This window comes from Triturus cristatus, chromosome 2_2 (assembly GCF_964204655.1).
Source record: "Triturus cristatus chromosome 2_2, aTriCri1.1, whole genome shotgun sequence".
NCBI classification, from domain to species: domain Eukaryota; kingdom Metazoa; phylum Chordata; class Amphibia; order Caudata; family Salamandridae; genus Triturus; species Triturus cristatus.
The window spans coordinates 438,826,824-438,851,240 of NC_140582.1; positions in this window are offsets into that span (position 1 = coordinate 438,826,824).

A 24,417-nucleotide genomic window follows, 5' to 3' on the forward strand; every position below is an offset into this window, starting at 1 on the left:
TTTTTTTAGACATGCCGTTGTTTTCACGCCTACGCAAACTGGGCACCAAGAAGGGGTTGTTGGAACATTCAGTTCCACTTCCCCCTCGAGACACGCCCGGACATTTTATGTACACAAAGCATGGAATTAGTGCAATATTGTTTATGGAATTATGGGTTGATTACACCAAGGGGTTAGAAAACAAGTATAGGTGGCCTGAGACCGGTACGTTTGACATGGAATGTATAATGAAATTAGAGGAGCAACTATGGAAGAGGAAGGTGAGACCGGCTCAAGAGGAGTCTATAGAAATGTGGCGAAAAGAAGCACATAGGCGGGTACAGAAACAAATTAATAAACTGGAGAAAAGCAGGGTTATGTCAGAAGGGGCTAAAGAAAAGAAATTGCAGGATGTAGGAGTCGCGGTTCAGAAAGAACAACAAGACCGCCAGCAGAATGCTCTCATCACGGGGATTTATCCCGTGCTAACAGACTTACCCACGGAGAGGGATTTCTCCAACCCCCCAATAAAGACCGAGAGGGAGATGACTGTACCCTCTGCTCCGGTTGATAGTTTCATTGAAAACTATTTAATGGCCTCAACCCCCCAGTATGTAGAGACTCCCGCCCCCCCAGCCATAATACACCAGGTACCCCAAATTGATCAACAAGATCAGTTCCCACTGCCACCTGACCCACTTGATCTATCAGAGGCAGCAGGGGGACATCATACGTTACCCCCGCAACCTAACACAAGCACCTACAAAGCTGGTCCTGGTACCGGTCCAATGGCGGACATTTCACGACAATTGGCTCAGGCAGAACATGAACTAAGAGACATAGTGAACAAAAAGAAACTGTTGGACGATATTTATGAATACGTCCATACAGGTGACAACACGAATGCGATACAAAATGCTATGCAAAATAGGAGCATTGATCACCAACAGAATATCCATATATTTACGTCATGTTGACAGATGACGAGAATATGGAAATAACACAGGGACAATGGGACTTGCACCGCGCTATTGTGGCTGGGGATTACAAGGCAAGACAGAAACAGGTACAGTGCACAAAGAAATTGGAAAAGGAAATAGCGGCTGTACATACCGAACTGAACAAGTTACTAAAAGCAGAGGAGGCCGAAAATAACGTGAATACTGGCTTCGTCGTCCGACCGGTCTATAAAAGCAAATGCATAGACAGAAAGGGTATAAAGTATAGATCAGTAAGAACAGAAAAGGTAGAGTCATCACCTGAGGAACTGTACCAAGCAACGGTCATGGCATTGGATGAGTGGCTGGACACAGAGCCACCGCTGACCAATGAGGAACAGGAGATAGCACGGTCAGCCACACAATGGGTGGCTCAGACTAAAGTATACTGTCCAGACATAATAGCACAATTGTACTCGAGCCTAGCCCTGCTCCAGCAGCGACTGGCCAGTATCTATATGGTTCAACATTTGGCTACATTGTACGAATACCGAGGCTGCCCTAAGCATAGGTTGCATGAATTCATAGACGACTGCGTGAGCCATAGGTTCATGTCTAGGCCTGACGAGTTTCTAAACATATTTTTGGATCTTAAACATAGATATGATATGTACATTGCCGGTATTGCTGAACCGCTTGTTTTTGACCGTGGAAACTACCCAATGCGGGAAGTGCACCCACGGGTGGGACCAGGGAATACCATCGAAAGGGTTCATGTGTACCAACCCTTGTCAAGAATTGATCTGATACAGTTAAAGAAAATGGTCACTCCCCACGAAAAGGACCCAGTTGGTTTTTATCGGGAACTACGAGATATCTTGACGATGGGAAATTACACGTGTAGTGACGTACAAACACTGCTGCGTATGATACTGCCACAAGGAGTGTTTGAGAAATTAAAAGCACAGGATTGGGAAGTAGGTACAAAACATCTACGGTGGACTGAGATAGAAGCAGAAGAGAGTACCCGCCCAGTGGGGGGAGGCCTTACGGATAAGGAAAAAGACTTACCGTCCCTACTAATAGCAGTCTTACCCCGTCTATTGGCCACTAAAAAAGAGGATTGGGGAACGATATCGGCATGCAAACAGAAACCTGACGAGGATCCTAGTGATTATTATGCCCGGTTGGAACAATGCTTCTCAGTAAATAGCGGTCTCTCCACGACCAGTGAAGCATACCCCCACCTTCTGGTGTTGGGTTTTCTGGCAAATAACGGCCACAAAGTATCACTTTCTAAGTTACAGTTCTGTGCACAGCAAGTGGTGTATGTGGGACACTTGCTGTCCAAGGAGGGTAGGCAGCTCACCACAGAGAGAGTGCAGGCTATTGTCCAAATCCCTCAACCTCGAACGCTGAAGGAAGTCCGAGGCATCATAGGCTTAACATCATACTGTAGGCAATGGATCCCACAATATGCACACATAGCCAAGCCCCTTATTCAGCTAACGACCCAAGCTGCGACATCCACTGACACCTTGCCCTGGACCTCCGAACACACAGCCAAGACTCCAAGTACACCAGCACACGCTTTACGGCCATTCAAAGAACAGGCCTGCTCATGGGCCACTTGAGGAAATAAAAAATAAAAGACCACGTTCCCGGTTCTGTCCCCTCGCACACTTCCCTACTTCCTTTAAAAACAGATCTATACAGCATCCATCTATTTTAGCATCCATTCAAGTATATTCACCGACATTCTGTCCAGCCTGCTCCTGTGAGCCCATCCACATTTCTTTAACGCACAAATTCCTTTCCCCTGGCGAGGCCAACAGCCCGAGCATATCAGGTCTCTAAGCCCTGGGAAGATAATGAATGGGCCTCCGAGCTAAAAAAGAGACAGAAACTGATCCCAGACTTGCGGCATAAAGATAAGGGTCCCTCTGACCTCGCTCAGGCTCAGGAAACTGTCAAGGAAACATAAACCATACACGTTTGTTTTAGATAAGGTTACTTTCCGACCTTGTGCAAGAATGTGCCGTGAAACTTATCTCTCTTCAGACAACGAAGGATGTCCTGCACTGCGTTTTTTTTAACTATGTAAAGAAGGGGTCCACCCAGAGTGTGTGCAGAAAATGTATATATATTGTACTCTGTGAATAAAGATTCAGACCACTCCTGAACCTTGCACGGTGATGGAGTTTGTTCTCCCTTAACTCGAGTTATTGAAATAAAGTCCTTATTTTAACTCGAAACACCACGGACTCCCCGACTCATTATTTGATCATTATAGAAATTCTGACTGGCGTAAATATAGATATATTTACCACATATTCTGGCGCTCGAACAGGGACACTCCCCCTTCCCCACGCGCCGGCAATGTATGCCCGGTCTTTGTCCCTTCCAGACCCTCCCGACGGACTTCACGTGCACGAAAATGGGGTTTCCCGTTAACTCCCTCGGCTGAGGGGGGAGGAGACGGACTGCGGCCGGACATCCACACGAGGCGGTGAAGAAGTTGGCGGAGTGTCCCGACCCAGAGCCCGACCAGTGAGATCGTCGAGTCCGAGAATTTCGGAGTCCCACCCCCACTGCGCAGCGTCAAGAACCCGACGACCAGGTCTCCAAGTCCTGCTTCTCGGTGAGTACACCTGGGAATGCATAAAGACGGGCTCTATGAATGAGCACGGTAAAGACGAGTCCAGTTTTGTTTAGTGGGTTCGGTAAAAAGTTGCACCGCAATTCCGGTGTAGAAAGATATCGAGTGTATTGATTGCGTGTATTGTTAAGTATCTTTTTTTAGACATGCCGTTGTTTTCACGCCTACGCAAACTGGGCACCAAGAAGGGGTTGTTGGAACATTCAGTTCCACTTCCCCCTCGAGACACGCCCGGACATTTTATGTACACAAAGCATGGAATTAGTGCAATATTGTTTATGGAATTATGGGTTGATTACACCAAGGGGTTAGAAAACAAGTATAGGTGGCCTGAGACCGGTACGTTTGACATGGAATGTATAATGAAATTAGAGGAGCAACTATGGAAGAGGAAGGTGAGACCGGCTCAAGAGGAGTCTATAGAAATGTGGCGAAAAGAAGCACATAGGCGGGTACAGAAACAAATTAATAAACTGGAGAAAAGCAGGGTTATGTCAGAAGGGGCTAAAGAAAAGAAATTGCAGGATGTAGGAGTCGCGGTTCAGAAAGAACAACAAGACCGCCAGCAGAATGCTCTCATCACGGGGATTTATCCCGTGCTAACAGACTTACCCACGGAGAGGGATTTCTCCAACCCCCCAATAAAGACCGAGAGGGAGATGACTGTACCCTCTGCTCCGGTTGATAGTTTCATTGAAAACTATTTAATGGCCTCAACCCCCCAGTATGTAGAGACTCCCGCCCCCCCAGCCATAATACACCAGGTACCCCAAATTGATCAACAAGATCAGTTCCCACTGCCACCTGACCCACTTGATCTATCAGAGGCAGCAGGGGGACATCATACGTTACCCCCGCAACCTAACACAAGCACCTACGAAGCTGGTCCTGGTACCGGTCCAATGGCGGACATTTCACGACAATTGGCTCAGGCAGAACATGAACTAAGAGACATAGTGAACAAAAAGAAACTGTTGGACGATATTTATGAATACGTCCATACAGGTGACAACACGAATGCGATACAAAATGCTATGCAAAATAGGAGCATTGATCACCAACAGAATATCCATATATTTACGTCATGTTGACAGATGACGAGAATATGGAAATAACACAGGGACAATGGGACTTGCACCGCGCTATTGTGGCTGGGGATTACAAGGCAAGACAGAAACAGGTACAGTGCACAAAGAAATTGGAAAAGGAAATAGCGGCTGTACATACCGAACTGAACAAGTTACTAAAAGCAGAGGAGGCCGAAAATAACGTGAATACTGGCTTCGTCATCCGACCGGTCTATAAAAGCACATGCATAGACAGAAAGGGTATAAAGTATAGATCAGTAAGAACAGAAAAGGTAGAGTCATCACCTGAGGAACTGTACCAAGCAACGGTCATGGCATTGGATGAGTGGCTGGACACAGAGCCACCGCTCACCAATGAGGAACAGGAGATAGCACGGTCAGCCACACAATGGGTGGCTCAGACTAAAGTATACGGTCCAGACATAATAGCACAATTGTACTCGAGCCTAGCCCTGCTCCAGCAGCGACTGGCCAGTATCTATATGGTTCAACATTTGGCTACATTGTACGAATACCGAGGCTGCCCTCAGCATAGGTTGCATGAATTCATAGACGACTGCGTGAGCCATAGGTTCATGTCTAGGCCTGACGAGTTTCTAAACATATTTTTGGATCTTAAACATAGATATGATATGTACGTTGCCGGTATTGCTGAACCGCTTGTTTTTGACCGTGGAAACTACCCAATGCGGGAAGTGCACCCACGGGTGGGACCAGGGAATACCATCGAAAGGGTTCATGTGTACCAACCCTTGTCAAGAATTGACCTGATACAGTTAAAGAAAATGGTCCCTCCCCACGAAAAGGACCCAGTTGTTTTTTATAGGGAACTACGAGATATCTTGACGATGGGAAATTACACGTGTAGTGACGTACAAACACTGCTGCGTATGATACTGCCACAAGGAGTGTTTGAGAAATTAAAAGCACAGGATTGGGAAGTAGGTACAAAACATCTACGGTGGACTGAGATAGAAGCAGAAGAGAGTACCCGCCCAGTGGCGGCAGGCCTTACGGATAAGGAAAAAGACTTACCGTCCCTACTAATAGCAGTCTTACCCCGTCTATTGGCCACTAAAAAAGAGGATTGGGGAACGATATCGGCATGCAAACAGAAACCTGACGAGGATCCTAGTGATTATTATGCCCGGTTGGAACAATGCTTCTCAGTAATTAGCGGTCTCTCCACGACCAGTGAAGCATACCCCCACCTTCTGGTGTTGGGTTTTCTGGCACATAACGGCCACAAAGTATCACTTTCTAAGTTACAGTTCTGTGCACAGCAAGTGGTGTATGTGGGACACTTGCTGTCCAAGGAGGGTAGGCAGCTCACCACAGAGAGAGTGCAGGCTATTGTCCAAATCCCTCAACCTCGAACGCTGAAGGAAGTCCGAGGCATCATAGGCTTAACATCATACTGTAGGCAATGGATCCCACAATATGCACACATAGCCAAGCCCCTTATTCAGCTAACGACCCAAGCTGCGACATCCACTGACACCTTGCCCTGGACCTCCGAACACACAGAAGCTTTTGAGGCGTTAAAGCAAGCACTCTGTGAAGCCCCAGTCTTAGCTACCCCTGATTACGACAAACCATTTACATTGTTTGTTACAGAACGAAATGGTACAGCACTCTCAGTCCTCACACAGGAGCAGGCAGGAAAGAACAGGCCCTGTGCATACTTTTCCAGTACACTTGATCCAGTAGCCCAGGCCTTACCTGCATGCTTAAAATCAGTGGCAGGGATAGCTTTGGCGATAAGACAATCTGTTCAGGTTCCCCATTCAGTAGAGGTGCTGTTGAATAGAACACAGACACAACATCTGACCATAGCAGGTCTGACAGGATACGAACTCACGTTGTTTCAGCCTCACATAACCATAAAGCGATGCAACGTGTTGAATCCTGCCACTCTCCTACCTGAGACAGTACAGATTAAGGACATCCATGATTGTGCCCAGACAGTGGAGGTCGTGACCAAACCCCGTCAAGATCTGACAGACGTACCACTCCCCATAGTTGATAACACTCTCTATGTGGATGGCTCATGCTTAAGGACAGACAAGGGGCAGTTAGCTGCTGCTTATGCCATAACTACTGAGACCAAAGTGGTAGAATCACACAAGATAGAGATACTGTCTGCACAAGCGGCAGAATTGGTTGCCCTAATACGTGCCTGTGAATGGGCAAAAGGCTTGAAGGTGAACATCTATACAGACTCACAATACGCCTTTGGCATGGTCCACAATTTCGGGGTTCTCTGGAAAGAAAGGGGATTCCTGACTTCTCACGGCACCAAAATCCAGCATGCAGCCCTGATACATAAATTACTAGATGTCATACACCTCCCAGACCAGGTGGCTATAATGAAATGCAAAGCACACACTAAAGTGACAGATTCCAACACAAAAGGGAATGACCTGCTGACAAAACTGCTAAAGAAACAGCATTACAGGCCATCTCGAAATTAAGACTACAACTTCCAGTATTCCAAGGCCCTGCCCGCGCGGTAAAGGATCCTACTCAGGATGTTATAGACATACAGACTCATGCTACCACTACTGAACTAGAACACTGGAAGATGTCCGGAGGGGTAGAAACAGATCAGGGATGGATGACAAAAGACAGGGCCCTCTGGTTTTTACCGGACTCTATGGTCCCCGTGATAATTGACACCACACATAGTCCCGCACATTTGGGAGAAAAAGCCATGCTGGATAGCCTAAGCAATATATGGTGTAACAAACATTTGCGTGCTGCGGCCAAAAACAAAATGAAAACATGTATGATCTGTTACCAATTTAATCCTGGTAAAGGCACAGTGACAGAGGGAGGAGGATTTCACCCCCCTGATCATCCTTTTGAAGTCCTACAGATGGATTATATCCAGATGGAAAGATGTAGGGGGTACAAATATGTCCTAGTTGTAGTATGTGCATTGACCCGATGGACAGAGGCCTACCCGGTTCCTGACTATACAGCAGTGACAACAGCTAAACAATTAGTGAGAGACTTTTTTCCTAGATACGGGTTGCCACGTGTCATCTACTCTGACAACGGCCAGCCCTTCTCGTCCGAATTGATGAAACATGTCTCCCTCTTGTTGGGTTATACTTGGAAGTTCCACTGTGTCAGGCACCCACAGGCAGCTGGCCTAGTGGAAAGACATAACCAGACATTGAAAACAAAACTGGCAAAAGTATGTGCAGAAAAGGGTACTGACTGGATCACAGCTCTTACCGTTGCCCTGTTTTACATGAGAATGGTAGCACATTCCAGGTCAGGCCTATCCCCCTACGAAGTCGTGTTCAGGAGACCCCCAAACATGTGGGGTACGCCTATGCCGAAAAAGATAACTGATGTTGACAGCACTATGCTTACAGATTATTTGGCTTCCTTGATGTCTGCACTCCTCTCTTGTCGTTCACATGTGGCGAATGCTTTTCCAGATCATACCAGTCCCGAAGAGCATGCATTAAAACCGGGAGACTGGGTACTCATCCGAAACTTTGATCGAGCATCGCCCCTGGAGCCCAGGTGGAAGCAGCCAAAATTGGTCCTCCTGACGACACGGACAGCAGTAAAGGTTGAAGGAAGGAAAGGATGGCTTCATGCCAGCCATTGTAAAAAGTACTTTGGGGATCCTGAGAACATTGTTCAAAACAAAGATAACAAGAACTATTTGCCCCCTCTCTTGGATCCGACCCCCCAACAAACTTACAGGTCAAAATTCCGATCTGCCAAAGTAGCTCAAGTTTGATCAATTAAGTCCAGTCGGTATAGACTGACTGGTGAAGCGGTCAGACAATGACTACTGCTTTAGGACAGACTGTTTGGGGGCCGACTAAAAAGACAATAATGAAAAACAAATACTGTAAAATGTTACGTAGCAGATGTATAATGACTTTGATAATTTTGTTTTTAATATGTGGTATATTGACATGTGTGGGGTGGATATTACATGTTGCTTTCCCTTCCAAGACACCATCACCACACCAACAAGGACATGTCAATACAACTGCAGAACACACGTACCTCACTTTACCGCCCCATGAGCAGAGTCACCGGCTGGCCTTACAGAATAATACTTTTATACAGATGTTGCATCATACACACGAGGTCAGCAACACGACTGATTGCTGGGTTTTTGGCCGACTCCCAGCCCACCAGAATAGGAGAGGAATGTCTCTCTCCTCCTTACCATTCTCCTATAATGGGTCATGCCAGGCATGGACTGACCTGAGATGGAATGTCAATTTCTCCTTAGTTTGCCCCGCGAATTCTTGTAAAAACGGATGGCCATCGGGAAATTTGAATGCTGTCATGAACAAAGTCTGTTACCCTGATGATAACGGCGACCCGCAAGCAAGAGGGTCCACGTTAGAACGAGAAGAATACCAGAGAGATAATTAGGCCTGGGCGTAGTTCGCGAAGTAGCACTTCGCGAAGCTACGCAAAGTGAAGTTCGCACTACGCGAGCTACGCGTAGCACTTCGCGAACTGCGTAGTACCTTGTTCGCACTGTGCCATATGTCGTTTTCAATGATTGCACAGTGCGGACAAGCAACCGGCACTGTGCAATCATTGAAAATGGCATCTTGCACAGTGCGAGCTGTAGTTTTCTGCTGCTCGAGTAGATTTTTACTCGAGCTTCAGCTTTCTCAACGCGAACTGGTAGTTTCTCATCGCGAGCGGTCGCGAGCACACGCGACCACTCGCAATGAGAAACCTCCTCGCGTTGGGAATCTCGCCGGGAGGTTTATTTTCCATGTTCGCGATCGCCAACTTGAAGTTGCTGATCGTGAACAAGGAAAAAGTCTCGCCGGGATGTCATTTTGCTTGCTCGCGGTCGCCAACTTGACGTTGAGGACCGTGAGCAAGCAAAAAATGACCGCAGCACTACGCAACACTACGCTACGCGTGTGCGCACTGTGCTACGTGCAGTTCGCGTAGTGCGAAGTAGCGCGAAATTCGCAAACTACGCGAGCGTAGCGGAGTGCTTTGCCCAGGCTTAATATTAAGACTAAGACATTCCAGCTCTTGAACACAAGATCCAAAAAGAATAATGGCCCTCCCTCTATATTGGTAACACCAACTAAAGGCCATCTGTGTATCAGGAATAATGGGTCCCTAAAATTAGGACACAGTGATTGCTCCACAATACTAGATTTTGAGGATTGGGGTAAGTCCTCTTTCTTAGCCTCCCGACATACTTATTTTGTATGTTGCTCCATGGCCTATTTTCAATTACCACAAGGGTGGGATGGCACGTGTTACATCGCGTTCCTCCTCCCACCAGTTTTCATAGCCCCCCCTTCATATCATGAGGATCTCCAACTATATCAGCACAAGCGAAGGAAAAGAGCAATTGATGCCTCAGGGGTTGACCAGACTGAAACAACTTGGGAACAATATTCCGATTTTAATAAGGGATTTTTCTTTATCATAGGCCCTGTACAAAATAGTAAATTAATACGCAGGCTTACCAGGACTCTGGAGGCCGTTATTAATCAAACCATATCTGCCCTTGGGAACTTGACCGAGGAGCAGACGGCCATAAGGATGGTAACGCTGCAAAATAGACTTGTCCTTGACGTCATACTAGCTGACCGGGGTGGTGCATGCAGATTGATCGGTTGTATATATTCCATAAAAACTCTCCGTCAGTATATGCAGCAATTTCCAAGTTGCACAAAATAGCTGCAGACATGCACCAAGAGCCTGGCTCCTGGACACTAATGGGATGGTTATGGGGTATGTTGTCAGCATGGGGCTGGAAGGTACTTTCAGGACTAGGCCTTGTGTTGATGATGGTATTGTCCTGCTGTCTCTGTGTCCAGTGCGGCCCGCTTTATGTGGTCTCTGTGCTACATGCCTCGTCCCAAAACCAATTAATAGAGCAAGAGAAAATGAGAAAATGATGCTGCAAGCACATGTGGACGGTCTCATGGCCATAGAAGTAATCTGAAAAATAGAATATAAGTCGCGCTTGGGGACAAGGAGGGAATGAGGAAATAAAAAGTAAAAGACCACGTTCCCGGTTCTGTCCCCTCGCACACTTGTCTACTTCCTTTAAAAACAGATCTATACAGCATCCATATATTTTAGCATCCATTCAAGTATATTCACCGACATTCTGTCCAGCCTGCTTCTGTGAGCCTGTAGTAAGGAATCCCTTAATACGTACATACATTGTTAAGTTAGCATAACCACGTTAGATGTAGAAAGCCATCTTGCTGCTTTTGCGCACGACACTGCATCTACATGTTATTGTTTAAACAAACTGCTGGCTCGCGCTTTGCCTCACACGAGAGCAATCTGTTGTTACCATCCCGAGCTCTGCGCAGCGACCTTGGTCTGTACATGGTGTAACAAGAACAGTCTGGGTCGTTAGACAATGCATGTTTTCCACTCTAGGTTGATCGACTCACTATTTAGCCATAACATACAGGCAGCTGCGAATACCTGAAAGTTGGTGCTTTTAATCTTGCAGACATCATGTTTAATATTCAGATCGAAGACGAGCCTTCCTGCGAGAAGACTTCTGATGCTCCTGTGATGTGATTTCACTAAGCTGATCTTTGAGGTATGGGGTCCCCTATTCAAGCCTAAGAGACCTTTTATTAGCATAATAATAATATTAGCTTCTTAGTAAAGGGAAGGTGGTAGTATCCACTGTCATTTATAACATGATCACTCCCTTTATATTCTATGGTATTGTAACGATGCTGATGGTTTTAATTATAATCATTTGTCTGCTTGTATTAGCCAAAGTACTGCATCTTAGGACACGTGTTCTATAAAATAAACTCTTTTTATTTTCACCGTGTCTTTGTTTATTCTTGTTGTGGACTGATGTGAGAATAATATACGAACAGGTATTTCCGATTCCCACCATTCCTGAGAGTACACTGAGTCGCTTGTTCTGGGTTGTCTTTTCATTGGGACCGCCGAGCTAAACCTCGGATAACGAATGGGACACTTATGCTAGCCGGATACTGGGTTCTGGGTTCTGAGGTGAGTTTCTGGTACACCACAATTCACTGAGGTCCTGGGGTTCTACGCATAGTTCGGTGTATAAGCAGAATCCCTGCAAAATGGCGCACCTAACGTTTGGTCTATGAGTTGAAACGCCTTAGTAGTGCTTATATTAGTCCACAGCACCCTCAGTCTTGTTTCCGGATAACAAGTCTGACGGATTTAAACCTACCTATTTCTGTTGATATAGGTTTCTTCAAGCTTGATCATTAAAAAGGTTATTGAACCCTTGTGCTACTGATTACTTCGAGTGTAGCTTGTCCTTATGGCGGTCGATATAGCGGCGCACAGTCGGGCACCTCTGAGACGTCATTTGACGCAGTATGGGGTGCCGGACACTGGTATGGACGTAATCTTTGTGGTAGGAGCCAATGCGGCTCATCCTTATGAGTTGTTTTACTCTTGGGTGACGCTTCCGGCGGTGAGTGAGGACGATAACTCCTTTCATACTTACACTGCCACTGCCGTGCCAGCGAACTATACACCGTATAGGACACAAGAAATACCAATATCTGCTTGGCAGCATCTTATTTGGTTTAATGGCGCCCTCCCCCATGTGGTTATACCGCCGAGAATGGGCCCTTTGTCAATTGCAGGGGCCACTTGGCCGGTACTAGCCAGATATACGCCTCATCCCCGTTACCTAACGGTGCCGGTGGCTGATTTGCGTGTACTGCACACTGCCCTTATTACAGTACATAGGGCTTTGGTGCAGTACGTGTCACGCAATGTGCAGGTGGGGGCACCTGCTGTTGCGGGGCAGCCTACTGACCACCACGCAGTGGTCATTAGTCCTGTTATGGTTAATTCTGTTATGGGCAAGCGCCCCCCAAATAGGGACGATTTCCCTTTTTGGCTTGCTGAAAAATTTGACCAAATTGAAGCGGTTTACCCGAATACATCTCCTGTGGAGAAACACAGGATCCTTACCATTAGTTTGCCTAAAGACTTGGTCCCCGACATTGATGATTGTGTAAACTGGGGCAAGGTCTTTGCAGCGACGTACTCACAGTGCTTTGGCACTCCGTCTATGTCGGTACTGCCCTCCGTTATTAAACGTGTTCAAGATAACCACGGTGCGGAGTCTGCGATAGAATTAGGCATGCGGCTCCTCGGACAGTTTGACCTGGTGGCTACCATGGTAATGTGTAACCTTAAGGGTGATGCTATTCAATTCCAAGTTCGTAATGAACTGAAGAAAGTTGCTGAAGAGGATAAGCCGCGGGAGTTCGCGAAAATAATCTCAACGGCATACAAAGATGTGGGTCGTAGCTCTTTAGGAGTTAAACCTGTTGTAAAAACTCCCGAAATTAAGCAGCAGGGTAAGGCAGAAGCCTCTGGTAAGGATGACCGTCCAAACTTTCCGAAACAGAGTTGGCGGTCAAAACAACAGGGAAAGCAGCAGCAGAAACAGGGGTCTCGGCCTGCCTCACCCGTTCAGTCAGGTAGTGAGCGCACTTATGATCTGCGTGATCGTGCTACTATTAAGTCTCCTGATAGATTTCAGGTTTCTGAACAACGTTCTCCTCGTTCTTCACAGGAAACATCGGCTTCACAGTCCGGTGGCGGAGGCGGTGGCAAAGGTCGGGGTGCTCCACAAACACGTGACCAACCCCGACAGACTGAAGGTAAAGGCAAGCAAGAAGAATTCGCAAGACAAAGACCCCCGTTTCAGAAGAAGAAAGTTGCTGCTCTGACGGCAAGGTATGCCTCAGATAGTGCGGACACGGCTTCGGAACCGGACATGGGCGCTGACGCTACTGGACAGCGCAGCGGAAATTACCATAGTCCATCAAGCTCTGCGTCCATTTCTGGCGGCGACAGCAACTGATACATTGGTTACTGTTGAGACAGCTGACACCAGAGTGGCTCCCCCTGACAGACTCTATGAAATAGTCTTACTAATTGAGGGTGACATACAACGTACAATAAAAGGGATTTTTTGGGATAATCTGACTACCACCTATGATATCCTCCTAGCGGAGGCAGATTGGCCCCCAGCTTTCATTTTAGAAGCTCCTAGAGGGGAGGAGGTAATCCTCCCGTCCTTTGCGCACACAGTGCCTAAGGACCGGGCTGAAGTGTACGCTGAGGAGTGGGCACTGGCGCTTGCGCCGGCATTGTATCGTACTCAGGTGGGATGGGACCGGTTGTCCCCCTGCCATGAGATTCCATTGCGGTCTATGCCCCAGCCACAGCCCCAATATCCTATGCGTCGTGAAGCTAGACCGCATGTCGCTGCAATCCTTGACCAATTGGAATATCAGGGTGTTATTGAAACTTGTGTGTCCCCTATGAATAACCCTTTATTCACAGTGACGAAGCCTGACGGGTCGTACCGTTTAGTTTTGGATTACCGGCACTTAAATTCGCATTGGCGGCCCTGCGCGGTACAAAATACTCACAGTTCGGCTCTTGTCGATAGTCTCGTGCGTAAGAGACACTTGACATCTCCAATGGCTTTTTTAGCCATAACCTGTCCACACTGAGTAGCCAGTGGACGGCGTTTACTTCAGGTGGCAAACAAAAACAGTTCACAAGATTAGCCATGGGCTATAAAAACATCCCTGGCGTCTTTGCCGCTCGCGTGGTCTCTCTCTTAGAAAGAATGGACCCCGACGCATACTCCTATGTTGACGATATCTACCTCACGGATGATGAGCTGATGCCACATCTGTCTCGAGTCGACAATATCATTACGAGTTTTGCGGACTATGGCTACAAATTTAATTTTGCGAAGTCTCACATCGCGGAATATACAGTGTTGTTTTTCGGCTACGAGCTCAACAATGAAGGTAAGGGATTGGCTCCTCACTTTCTGGAGAAGTGCGCATGCCTGCGTGCTCCTACAACACTGAAAAAATTACAATCTTTGCTGGGCTTTCTGAATTTCGGACGTACATATATTCCTGATTATGCCCAGCGTATCAAGCCGCTTTACGCCTAGGTACAACCTTCTTTTTCGAAGTCTAGCTGGCAGCTAGAACATTCTGCTATTCTACAGTCTTTACAGGCTGATCTTCTTGCTTCACAATACTTACTGACGCGTGATAACCGCACTAACCTGGTAATAAGAATAGTACCAGGCGCAGTGGGTTTCACGTACTTGACGTTCAATGAGGGCGATACAGTCCCCATTGCGTATAAATCACACTTGTACACCTCTGCTGAGTTGCGTTTTTCCACTGTCGAGAAAGTTCTGACGGCAGTACAGATGGCGATCCTTAAAGAACGCGCACTGTCACAAGGAAAACACATACTGGTTGTAACACCGTATCCTGCCCTAGAGGCAGTGACAAAAGCAAGTGTACCAAATTCTAAAGCTTTGCATCCACAGTGGATACAATGGGCCACGACTCTGACATCACCAGATGTCACTTATATCTTTGACGCCTCTTTACAGACTCAGGAGTATTTACAGTATGAATTCGTTCATCTGGCTCCTCTGTCTTTGTGCCCGCTCGAAGAATACCATTGTGTCATATACACTGACGGCTCGGCGCAGCCGGCGATTGGATCGAAGCATGCCTATTCTGCGGCTTGCGCAATTGTCGTGGGTACATTTGTAAATGCTGAATTCCAATCTGATGCTGTGCATACGCAGTCGTTGGGTGATTGTACCGCGCAACTGGCGGAGCTCCGGGCTCTGGTGCTTGCACTGGAGTTTGCTGATCCCCGAGTCACTACTCTTATAGTAAGTGACTCCTTTTATTGTGTCCAGTCCTACAATGACAATTTATACTTCTGGTCTCAAAACGAATATCGCGATACCAAAGGTAGCACAATTAAGCATAAATTGCTTTGGGTTCGAGTGGCAGACTTTAAAGAACGTCTCCCTCTCGTGAATGTTATTCACACTCTTGGTCACCAACGCCTTGGTGTCCATGCTGTCGGTAACAGCTTGGCTGACGAGGCAGCAAAAACAGCAGTGGCTACATACTTAGTGGCAGCAGTTACAAGATCTAAAAGTAAGATTGATGATGACATCTTGGCAGCTATTGCTGCTACAGAGAAGGGAAGTGATTACCCGAAGGGTTTTCCTTCTCGTTATTTTTATCACTTAAGTCCTGATAACGTCCCGTTAGTGAGGATTAACGACGTTGGTGACAGAATTATTCCCAACGCGGACTGCAGACCATCTCTGATACTAGCAGCGCACGAGGGGTTGGCATCTGCCCACGCCGGCGTGTCCGCTACTGTATCTCTGTTACAACAACGTTACTGGTGGTTCGGTTTATACAAACAAACGCGCGCTTGTGTTCTTGATTGTGACATTTGCCAACAGATTAAACCTTCCACTGTTGCGCGCCCCGCACAAACACAGTTGTACATATCTAATAAACCATTTGGTTGTGTTTATTAGATCACTGCGGTCCTTTTTCTTCTGATACTGCGTACAAGTATATCTTGGTTGCAGTGGATTCGTGCACACGTTTTCTTTGGGTATGGCCACAAAGGAGTGCTGATTCACGGACTGTCATCAGGGATTTGCGTGTCTTTGTGGGAACTTTTGCGTGTGGTACCTTCCATTCTGATCAGGGCCCTGCGTTCGCCTCTAAGGCTTACAAGGCGGCTATGAGAAATTTGGGGGTCCAAGTCAAATTTTCGTCCCCCTACCGACCTGAGGGTAATAGTGTGGTGGAGCGAATGAACCGTGACTTAAAGCAATCTTTGACAGCACGAGTTTTAGGCACAGGCCTGAATTGGCTAGCCCATTTGTATAACGTCCAACGTGCACTTAATAATCTCCCTAGAAGGTCTCTGGGTGGGCGGACCCCATACATGATGCTCTTCTCAATCAGAATGTTTGTCCCAGACCTTGATGGTCTAGACATGGCGGCGTCGGCCGCACCCTTTGACGTAGATGATCACTGTGCTGTTTTGCAGACCCTACAAGAAGCCAGAGACACTCTATCAAAGGAACACTTGCCCTCCACGTCTGATGCTGAGCTTCAGATTCCGGTAGTCGGCTGGCTACCCCGAGTTGGAGACCTGGTCCGTGAGAAGGTGGAGAACAAGAAGGAGTTCGGCCCCTCTTATCGTGCACCGGTTCCAGTGCTTGGTGTGCAGGGTACAAGAACAGTCATTTTACCTCCACTTCCTGGTCGCAAGGATAACAGGTACATCTCTATTGACAATGTCAAACTTCAGCGAGTGGCCGATACTTCTTAGTATGACTCCAGCAGTTTCATGCCAGACAATGCAAAGAAATTCAGTGTTGGTTCCTGCTTCTACCACCTTGTCTGATGTTGCCATTGAGATGCAGTCAGTTACTGATCCCTTGTTAATACCGCCGGCTGGTGGTCTGCACGAAGAGACTGAGTATGCTTATCCTACTAATGGTCAATCGCCTGTTTTACAATCTACGGCAGTTAACCAGTCACGTTTCTCCTTTGACACTAACTCATTGCCTTCCACTTCCCCTTCGAACATTGCTATTTTTGTTAGGTGGTTCAAAAGACATTTTTTGATTCCCCCTTGGACATACATTTGGCTGGTGCTTATAAGTATTTTTTTGTTTATGTCCATTGGATTTGTAATAGTATTTTTCCGTCTGGTGAATGGGCACTATCTCAAAGAGAGATCTACAATTAGACTTATCAATGGAACTTTGGCCCCCCACTCCTCGTCTCACATCATGAAAAGGGACCAGACTTTTGTGAATATTACTGCCTGGCCCGTTTTGGATGGAATTGCGTGGGATGCTGTTAAATTCCAAATTCATGGTCCTACTGAGGTCATCAATGTACCTAATGTATTTCGTGTTTCTATGGGTGATGTGGTTAAGCAGAACATTCGTTCTGATGATTGGGATGTTCATGCCATTGAAGCACTGTTTTCTGATTTGAAATATTATGCCGCTTTTGATGCAGAAGATTTATATGAAAATGCGGCTAACTATGCAGAACAGTATTGTTTTCAACATTATGGCAATCACTTCCTGCATAAAGCAAATACGTTTCGCAATTTTGTAAATTTTACCCAATGGGAACACTGTCCTACACCATCTTTAGGCAGTTCACCTACATTGGTTGATAAATATACTTATTTTACTGATTTCAGCGTTTCCAGCCGAACATCCTTTTATTTTAAAGTGATGGCTGAGTCTGCCTCGAAGGTTAGACTTACACACACCAAATTACTATATTCTAAGTCCTTCATGGATGAGTTGTCAATCAAACGTTATGATCTGTGGAAGGCTACTATTGATCTTAAATCGGTTTGGGGTTCCAAACCGTGGCAGGTTCAGGGAACTGAAGCTTTACATCGTGCCTGTCTTATACCAAATCATATGTTGTTTTTGAATTCAACCATCTTCCAGACCACCTGTTTCGGATTGGCCACTTCTAAAAAACTAAATTTCCCCTCTGTTCCAGATCTGGGCGCTTACCCAAATTGGGATAACCAAACGGATCTGTCCCTTCATGCTTTGCAGTCATTAGTCTCTAATACATCTTTCAATATTTCGAAATTTAGTCGAGAAGGATGGTTAATTTGGCAAAGCAGTTCAGATGCCTGTCAACGTGGTTTTCTAGGTCTGAAACCGGGGTATACGCAGCAACGCGCAGACCCTCGGTTTGAGTCCTCTCATACAGTAACTACCTACTCTGTAGGGAAATTATGTCAATCCTGGCTGCGACATTCCACTTTGGCATCTGTCAAAGTTCATTTATCAAAATTACATGACAAAATAGATTTGAATGATTTTGTTAAAGGTCCTGTGGGTGGCAGATCCAAGAGGTGGGCGTATGCTATTTACAACGAGGTATGGAAATTGTCGCAAATTGAAGCGGCTTCAAGATTGAGGGCTATTGATCAGGCAAATATGGAAAAGGTCTTGGCCGTTATAGATAACAGCATTAACACTCTTTCTTCTAGAATTTATACATTAGACAATATTGTTTCTTCATTTGTTGATATTGTACATGATGATATGTCTGTATTGTATCATGGTCAAAACCGGTTGCGTTCTGTTGTGCAGTTTGCATGGACATTACAAACGTTAAAGGCAGGAAAGGTCCCCTGGGACTATATGAATACAACATCATTATTCCTTCCCTTTAACCTTACTGTAAAGCAGCAGTTCATGTCCATGAAAGATGCTACATATTCATTGTTACACATTGAAAAATTGGAGCCGTTACCTTTCTCTGTGGCGGAATTGAATTCCGCCGTGTGGTTAGTACATGGGTTGATCACGCTCCCTTTCGCGCTTTTTAAGTTTACGTCATGCATGAAACACTATGCTCTGGGTAGATATGAACAGTTGGGTACCGCGTTCCTACATGAGGTTTGGTCTCTCCCTTTTACGTATAGATGTACAAGAGACGGTAAAGAGGTTTACCTGAAAGGTGAGGAGTGCACCTCAACACCTGATCATTCTGTAGTATGTAGGCACATTCAGTTACACGGTGCATGCAATGTACACGCCCCAAATTTGGCCTGCGTCCTCAAAGGAATCCCAGTGCCAGTGATTACACCATCTTTCACGCTGCTTGCAAACGGTAGTTATTTAATTTTGAATAATGAGGCTTGCTGCGGGATGTTAGTGGGAATCCCATATATAGTAACTGTATCGCAGAGAGTAGTCTGCTGCAATAATGTTCTATTTCCACCCCCGCATGGGCGGCTGGATGTTTCCATCTGGCCTTCGATTCCGACCTTGAAAGCAGAGTTCAACAAGATGAGCAGAATAAGAGCTCTATTGTCCCAAAAGGCGGTGCCATTGACTTCCTCCCGAGAAACATTTGTCCTTCACGTGGCAAATACGCGCACTGAGGTACAGGCGCTTTTGAATACTGACCTCCCCCTGCATTTTGGAGCTTTGATCCAAACAATCTTCAATGCCTCGTCAACAACTGGCCTGGCTCCTTTTTTTAAACTTGTAGGCTCAGGCCTCGTGACCTCCTTCCAAGCTATTTTTGGTGTGATTCCGGCATTTTTTCATTCTATTTTTTCGAGCGTCTTTGGCGGTGTCCCGCTGATTCTGGCGCTGGTGGCAGGTGTGCTACTTTTACTTTTCATACTACGAAATGGCTGCACTTTCTGTGCCTCACGACAACCTGCCCCGTCTGCATCTTCTTCGTGACAGGATGCTTGCTTATTATGGTACGCTGCCATTAGCCTGGATTATCCTTCCGGTATTCCTACTTTACCTGCGTGCAACCTGTCTTTCACTGCCTAGATTGTCCCTTTGAATGGCCTCTGGATTTGTGCTTAACCAACACGGTGTCTCCGGTCCCGGATTTTGATCGACTGATGAGTCCCTTAGTGTCTCACGAGTTTGCCTGTTCTGGTGTTCGGATTATGGCCTGTGGTGCGGCGCATGGAATCCTGGGTAATTGGGACATCGCAAGGGCTGCCTATGACTTCTTGGATATGAGTTATCTGGAAGAACAAGTCGGTTGTCCTCTGATGGTGCTAGAGGCTCCGCCTATTGAAGAACATGTATGTTCCTTTTCTTTGATTAACTGGATGGCTGAAACTTTTAGTGGCCATGCCAACGATTTTCTGTTGGAAGCTGTTGCTACGTATGCTGCATACACGTTCATGGATTGAGTGAACTGTCATCCACTATATTTTTTTACCATGTCTTAAACATTACCTGTGACTTTGGATTGCTAGCTAAAGCAACATTTTTTTTTTTTTTTTTCTTTCCCTTTTTGAGGTTTTTTGCTTTTCTTTTTTCTTTCGAACTTTCTCTGCACCGATTCTTGGTTTCAATTTGAGTACACCTTGTTCTGCTCTGTCGAATTTGACCTCTGCGTTCTCTCATTTCTTCCCTACTGGTTAGTGCTTCGATCAAGGGGGCATGTAGTAAGGAATCCCTTAATACGTACATACATTGTTAAGTTAGCATAACCACGTTAGATGTAGTAAGCCATCTTGCTGCTTTTGCGCACGACACTGCATCTACATGTTATTGTTTAAACAAACTGCTGGCTCGCGCTTTGCCTCACACGAGAGCAATCTGTTGTTACCATCCCGAGCTCTGCGCAGCGACCTTGGTCTGTACATGGTGTAACAAGAACAGTCTGGGTCGTTAGACAATGCATGTTTTCCACTCTAGGTTGATCGACTCACTATTTAGCCATAACATACAGGCAGCTGCGAATACCTGAAAGTTGGTGCTTTTAATATTGCAGACATCATGTTTAATATTCAGACCGAAGACGAGCCTTCCTGCGAGAAGACTTCTGATGCTCCTGTGATGTGATTTCACTAAGCTGATCTTTGAGGTATGGGGTCCCCTATTCAAGCCTAAGAGACCTTTTATTAGCATAATAATAATATTAGCTTCTTAGTAAAGGGAAGGTGGTAGTATCCACTGTCATTTATAACATGATCACTCCCTTTATATTCTATGGTATTGTAACGATGCTGATGGTTTTAATTATAATCATTTGTCTGCTTGTATTAGCCAAAGTACTGCATCTTAGGACACGTGTTCTATAAAATAAACTCTTTTTATTTTCACCGTGTCTTTGTTTATTCTTGTTGTGGACTGATGTGAGAATAATATACGAACAGGTATTTCCGATTCCCACCATTCCTGAGAGTACACTGAGTCGCTTGTTCTGGGTTGTCTTTTCATTGGGACCGCCGAGCTAAACCTCGGATAACGAATGGGACACTTATGCTAGCCGGATAATGGGTTCTGGGTTCTGAGGTGAGTTTCTGGTACACCACAATTCACTGAGGTCCTGGGGTTCTACGCATAGTTCTGTGTATGAGCAGAATCCCTGCAACAAGCCCATCCACATTTCTTTAACGAGCAAATTCCTTTCCCCTGGCGAGGCCAACAGCCCGAGCATATCAGGTCTCTAAGCCCTGGGAAGATAATGAATGGGCCTCCGAGCTAAAAAAGAGACAGGAACTGATCCCAGACTTGCGGCATAAAGATAAGGGTCCCTCTGACCTCGCTCAGGCTCAGGAAACTTTCAAGGAAACATAAACCATACATGTTTGTTTTAGATAAGGTTACTTTCCGACCTTGTGCAAGAATGTGCCGTGAAACTTATCTCTCTTCAGACAACGAAGGATGTCCTGCACTGTGTTTTTTTTAACTATGTAAAGGAGGGGTCCACCCAGAGTGTGTGCAGAAAATGTATATATATATTGTACTCTGTGAATAAAGATTCAGACCACTCCTGAACCTTGCACAGTGATGGAGTTTGTTCTCCCTTAACTCAAGTTATTAAAATAAAGTCCTTATTTTAACTCAAAACGCCACGGACTCCCCAACTCATTATTTGATCATTATAGAAATTCTGCCTGGGGTAAATATAGATATATTTACCACACACTAAGGGACCCATTAACTGGTCATAATCTGGGTCGAAACATGACGTATTGGAGAGGCATAAATCCAAAGCCCAATAGAAGGGGCACCGCTGACAGTACAACACAGGTTTCACGCAAGTGAAGTTGGCAAAGTGAGAAAAAATAATGTGGGTTTTTTTTCTCCCTCTTTTTTTTTTTATTGATTTTCACACCATTGTATACAGAAAACAATTACAATAAACCCATGAGACACCAAGTATAAAGAACATCAGCATACCATACATCGTAATCAAGATGACCAATATATAAAACACAATCAAATTACATCAACAAAAAAGAGAGCAAAGAAAAAAAAATAATAATAATAATAAAGGAGAGAGACCCGTGACTAAATCTGAAATATACCTGTGAAAAAGATTAAACAAACTGATATCATTACAGACAATACATGGCATAGATGTTTACGTAGTTTCAGCTTCATTTGAACCTTGCTGGGTAGCAATACGCAAGTATGTTACAAAGGGCTCCCAAATGTCTTTTGGACTGGAGGGTGTTGGTAATTCCTCCGCGTATAGGGCTAGGTTTTCTCTACATAATGACAGATCTTTAAGCCATAGTTCCGTGGAGGGGCTCAGTGTACTATCCCACACCATTGCCACCCGCCTCTTAGCAACAAACAGTGCCACCCTCGCCAACCTACCCACCGGACCTTTCAGAAAAGGAACTAACCCCAGCAAGCATATGTGTGGAGAACACTGCAGTTTGGCCCCAATAATCTTCGATAGTATAGCTACCACAGCTGCCCAGTAATCCGACACCTGTCTGCAGGTCCAGGCCAGATGCCAGAAGTCTGCCCCCAGAGCTCCACATCGCTTGCAAGCATCTGTGTCTCTGAGCCCATATCTAAAAAGCTTATTTGGAGTATAGTAGACCTGAAGCAAGTATTTAAAATGTATAATTCTGAGTTTTCCATTGGAGGTGAGGGCGCTAGTCAGTTGGCAGCAGATCTCAAATTCTTTTTGGGTGAGTGGCGGGTCGAGATGTGCATTCCAGGTGTCAAGGCTTTTGCCTCTGTTTAGAGGCCTATCTGCACGAGCAGCGTGATATAACTTAGTGACTAGCTTGTGCAGAGTGGGGGCAATGAGAAATGCGTGTAATGCCAATGCCTCGGGCGGCTCCGTGGGGAATGTGGGGTAGTGGATCTGCAACGCCTTTTTTAATCTGTACATGTAAAACATAAAGTGGGGTGTCTTATTCTGAATGTAGTCCATGTCTGCAGCAGTCAAAAACGTGCCATGTGGAAAGACATCCTGCAGCTTGGATATGCCCATTTGCTCAAGCGTACGCAGGGCACCCTGCTCATGTGTCACCGATACGCTCGAGTGGTAAGGGCAAGAGTGGGGAATATAATGGGAGTTTACCTGCCTCACGACCTAGTGCTTGCCAAGCGGCAACTGTAGAGGTAATGATGTTAAATGTGGAGCGAGTGGAAGGTCTGCGATTATGAGTTAGTAAGGAGCTGATAGGATGGGCATCCCAATGTTCCACCGCCACATAAGGGACAAATGCTTTCGGGGAAAACCAGAAGTGTGCATATTGGGCCTGTGCGCATAAATAGTAAAGATAAAAATCAGGTACATTGAAGCCCCCGTGTTTGTAATTCAGTGTGAGGGCCCTCCACCCCACACGTGCCTGCCGGACACCCCAGATGAGCCGAAGCAGCAGAGTGCGCACCTGTTTAAAAAATTGTTGCGTGAGTTGAAGCGGTATATTACTAAAAAGATATAGAAATTTAGGTAAAACCACCATCTTGATCAAAGCAATACGGTCAGCAAGCGAAAGCGGGAGTTTTATCCATCTATCTACTTGTTGTTCCAGCCTTGCTGCAGCTGTTCCGTAGTTTCCGCGAATAACAACCTCCAGATTTCGGTGAATCCACACCCCCAAGTACTTTACAGGCTCTGTGGTCCACTGAAGTGGAAAGTCAAGCTCATACGGAATAGTGCACTCCGTCAGGGACATCACCACCGACTTGGACCAATTAATATGGAGGCCATATCATTACCCTCTGGGCAACACCGCCCCTCTTTTACAAGTGGTCGTTCACATATTTTCGCTTCAAAGAAAGAGCACAGTCATGATGATAATCCCACATTTCAGCTCGGTCAGCACATAATTATTTACCCAGCGAGGCTCAGAACCCTCATCAGATATCAGCAGACTCCAATAAAACGGACACCTCTTCCTCGTAAAACAAGCCATAAAGTAGGAAACAGAGTCAGGTGTGAAAGGGATTAGTCAGAAGTCGCGTGGGATACACGACTTTATGATGTGTTGGGCCCTGATGCTAATCCCATAAGGCTGCAGTAAAAGGAACCGGCCGGGCAGGATTGACCTCGGGCAGTGGAGTCAGTTTGCATAGGTCACA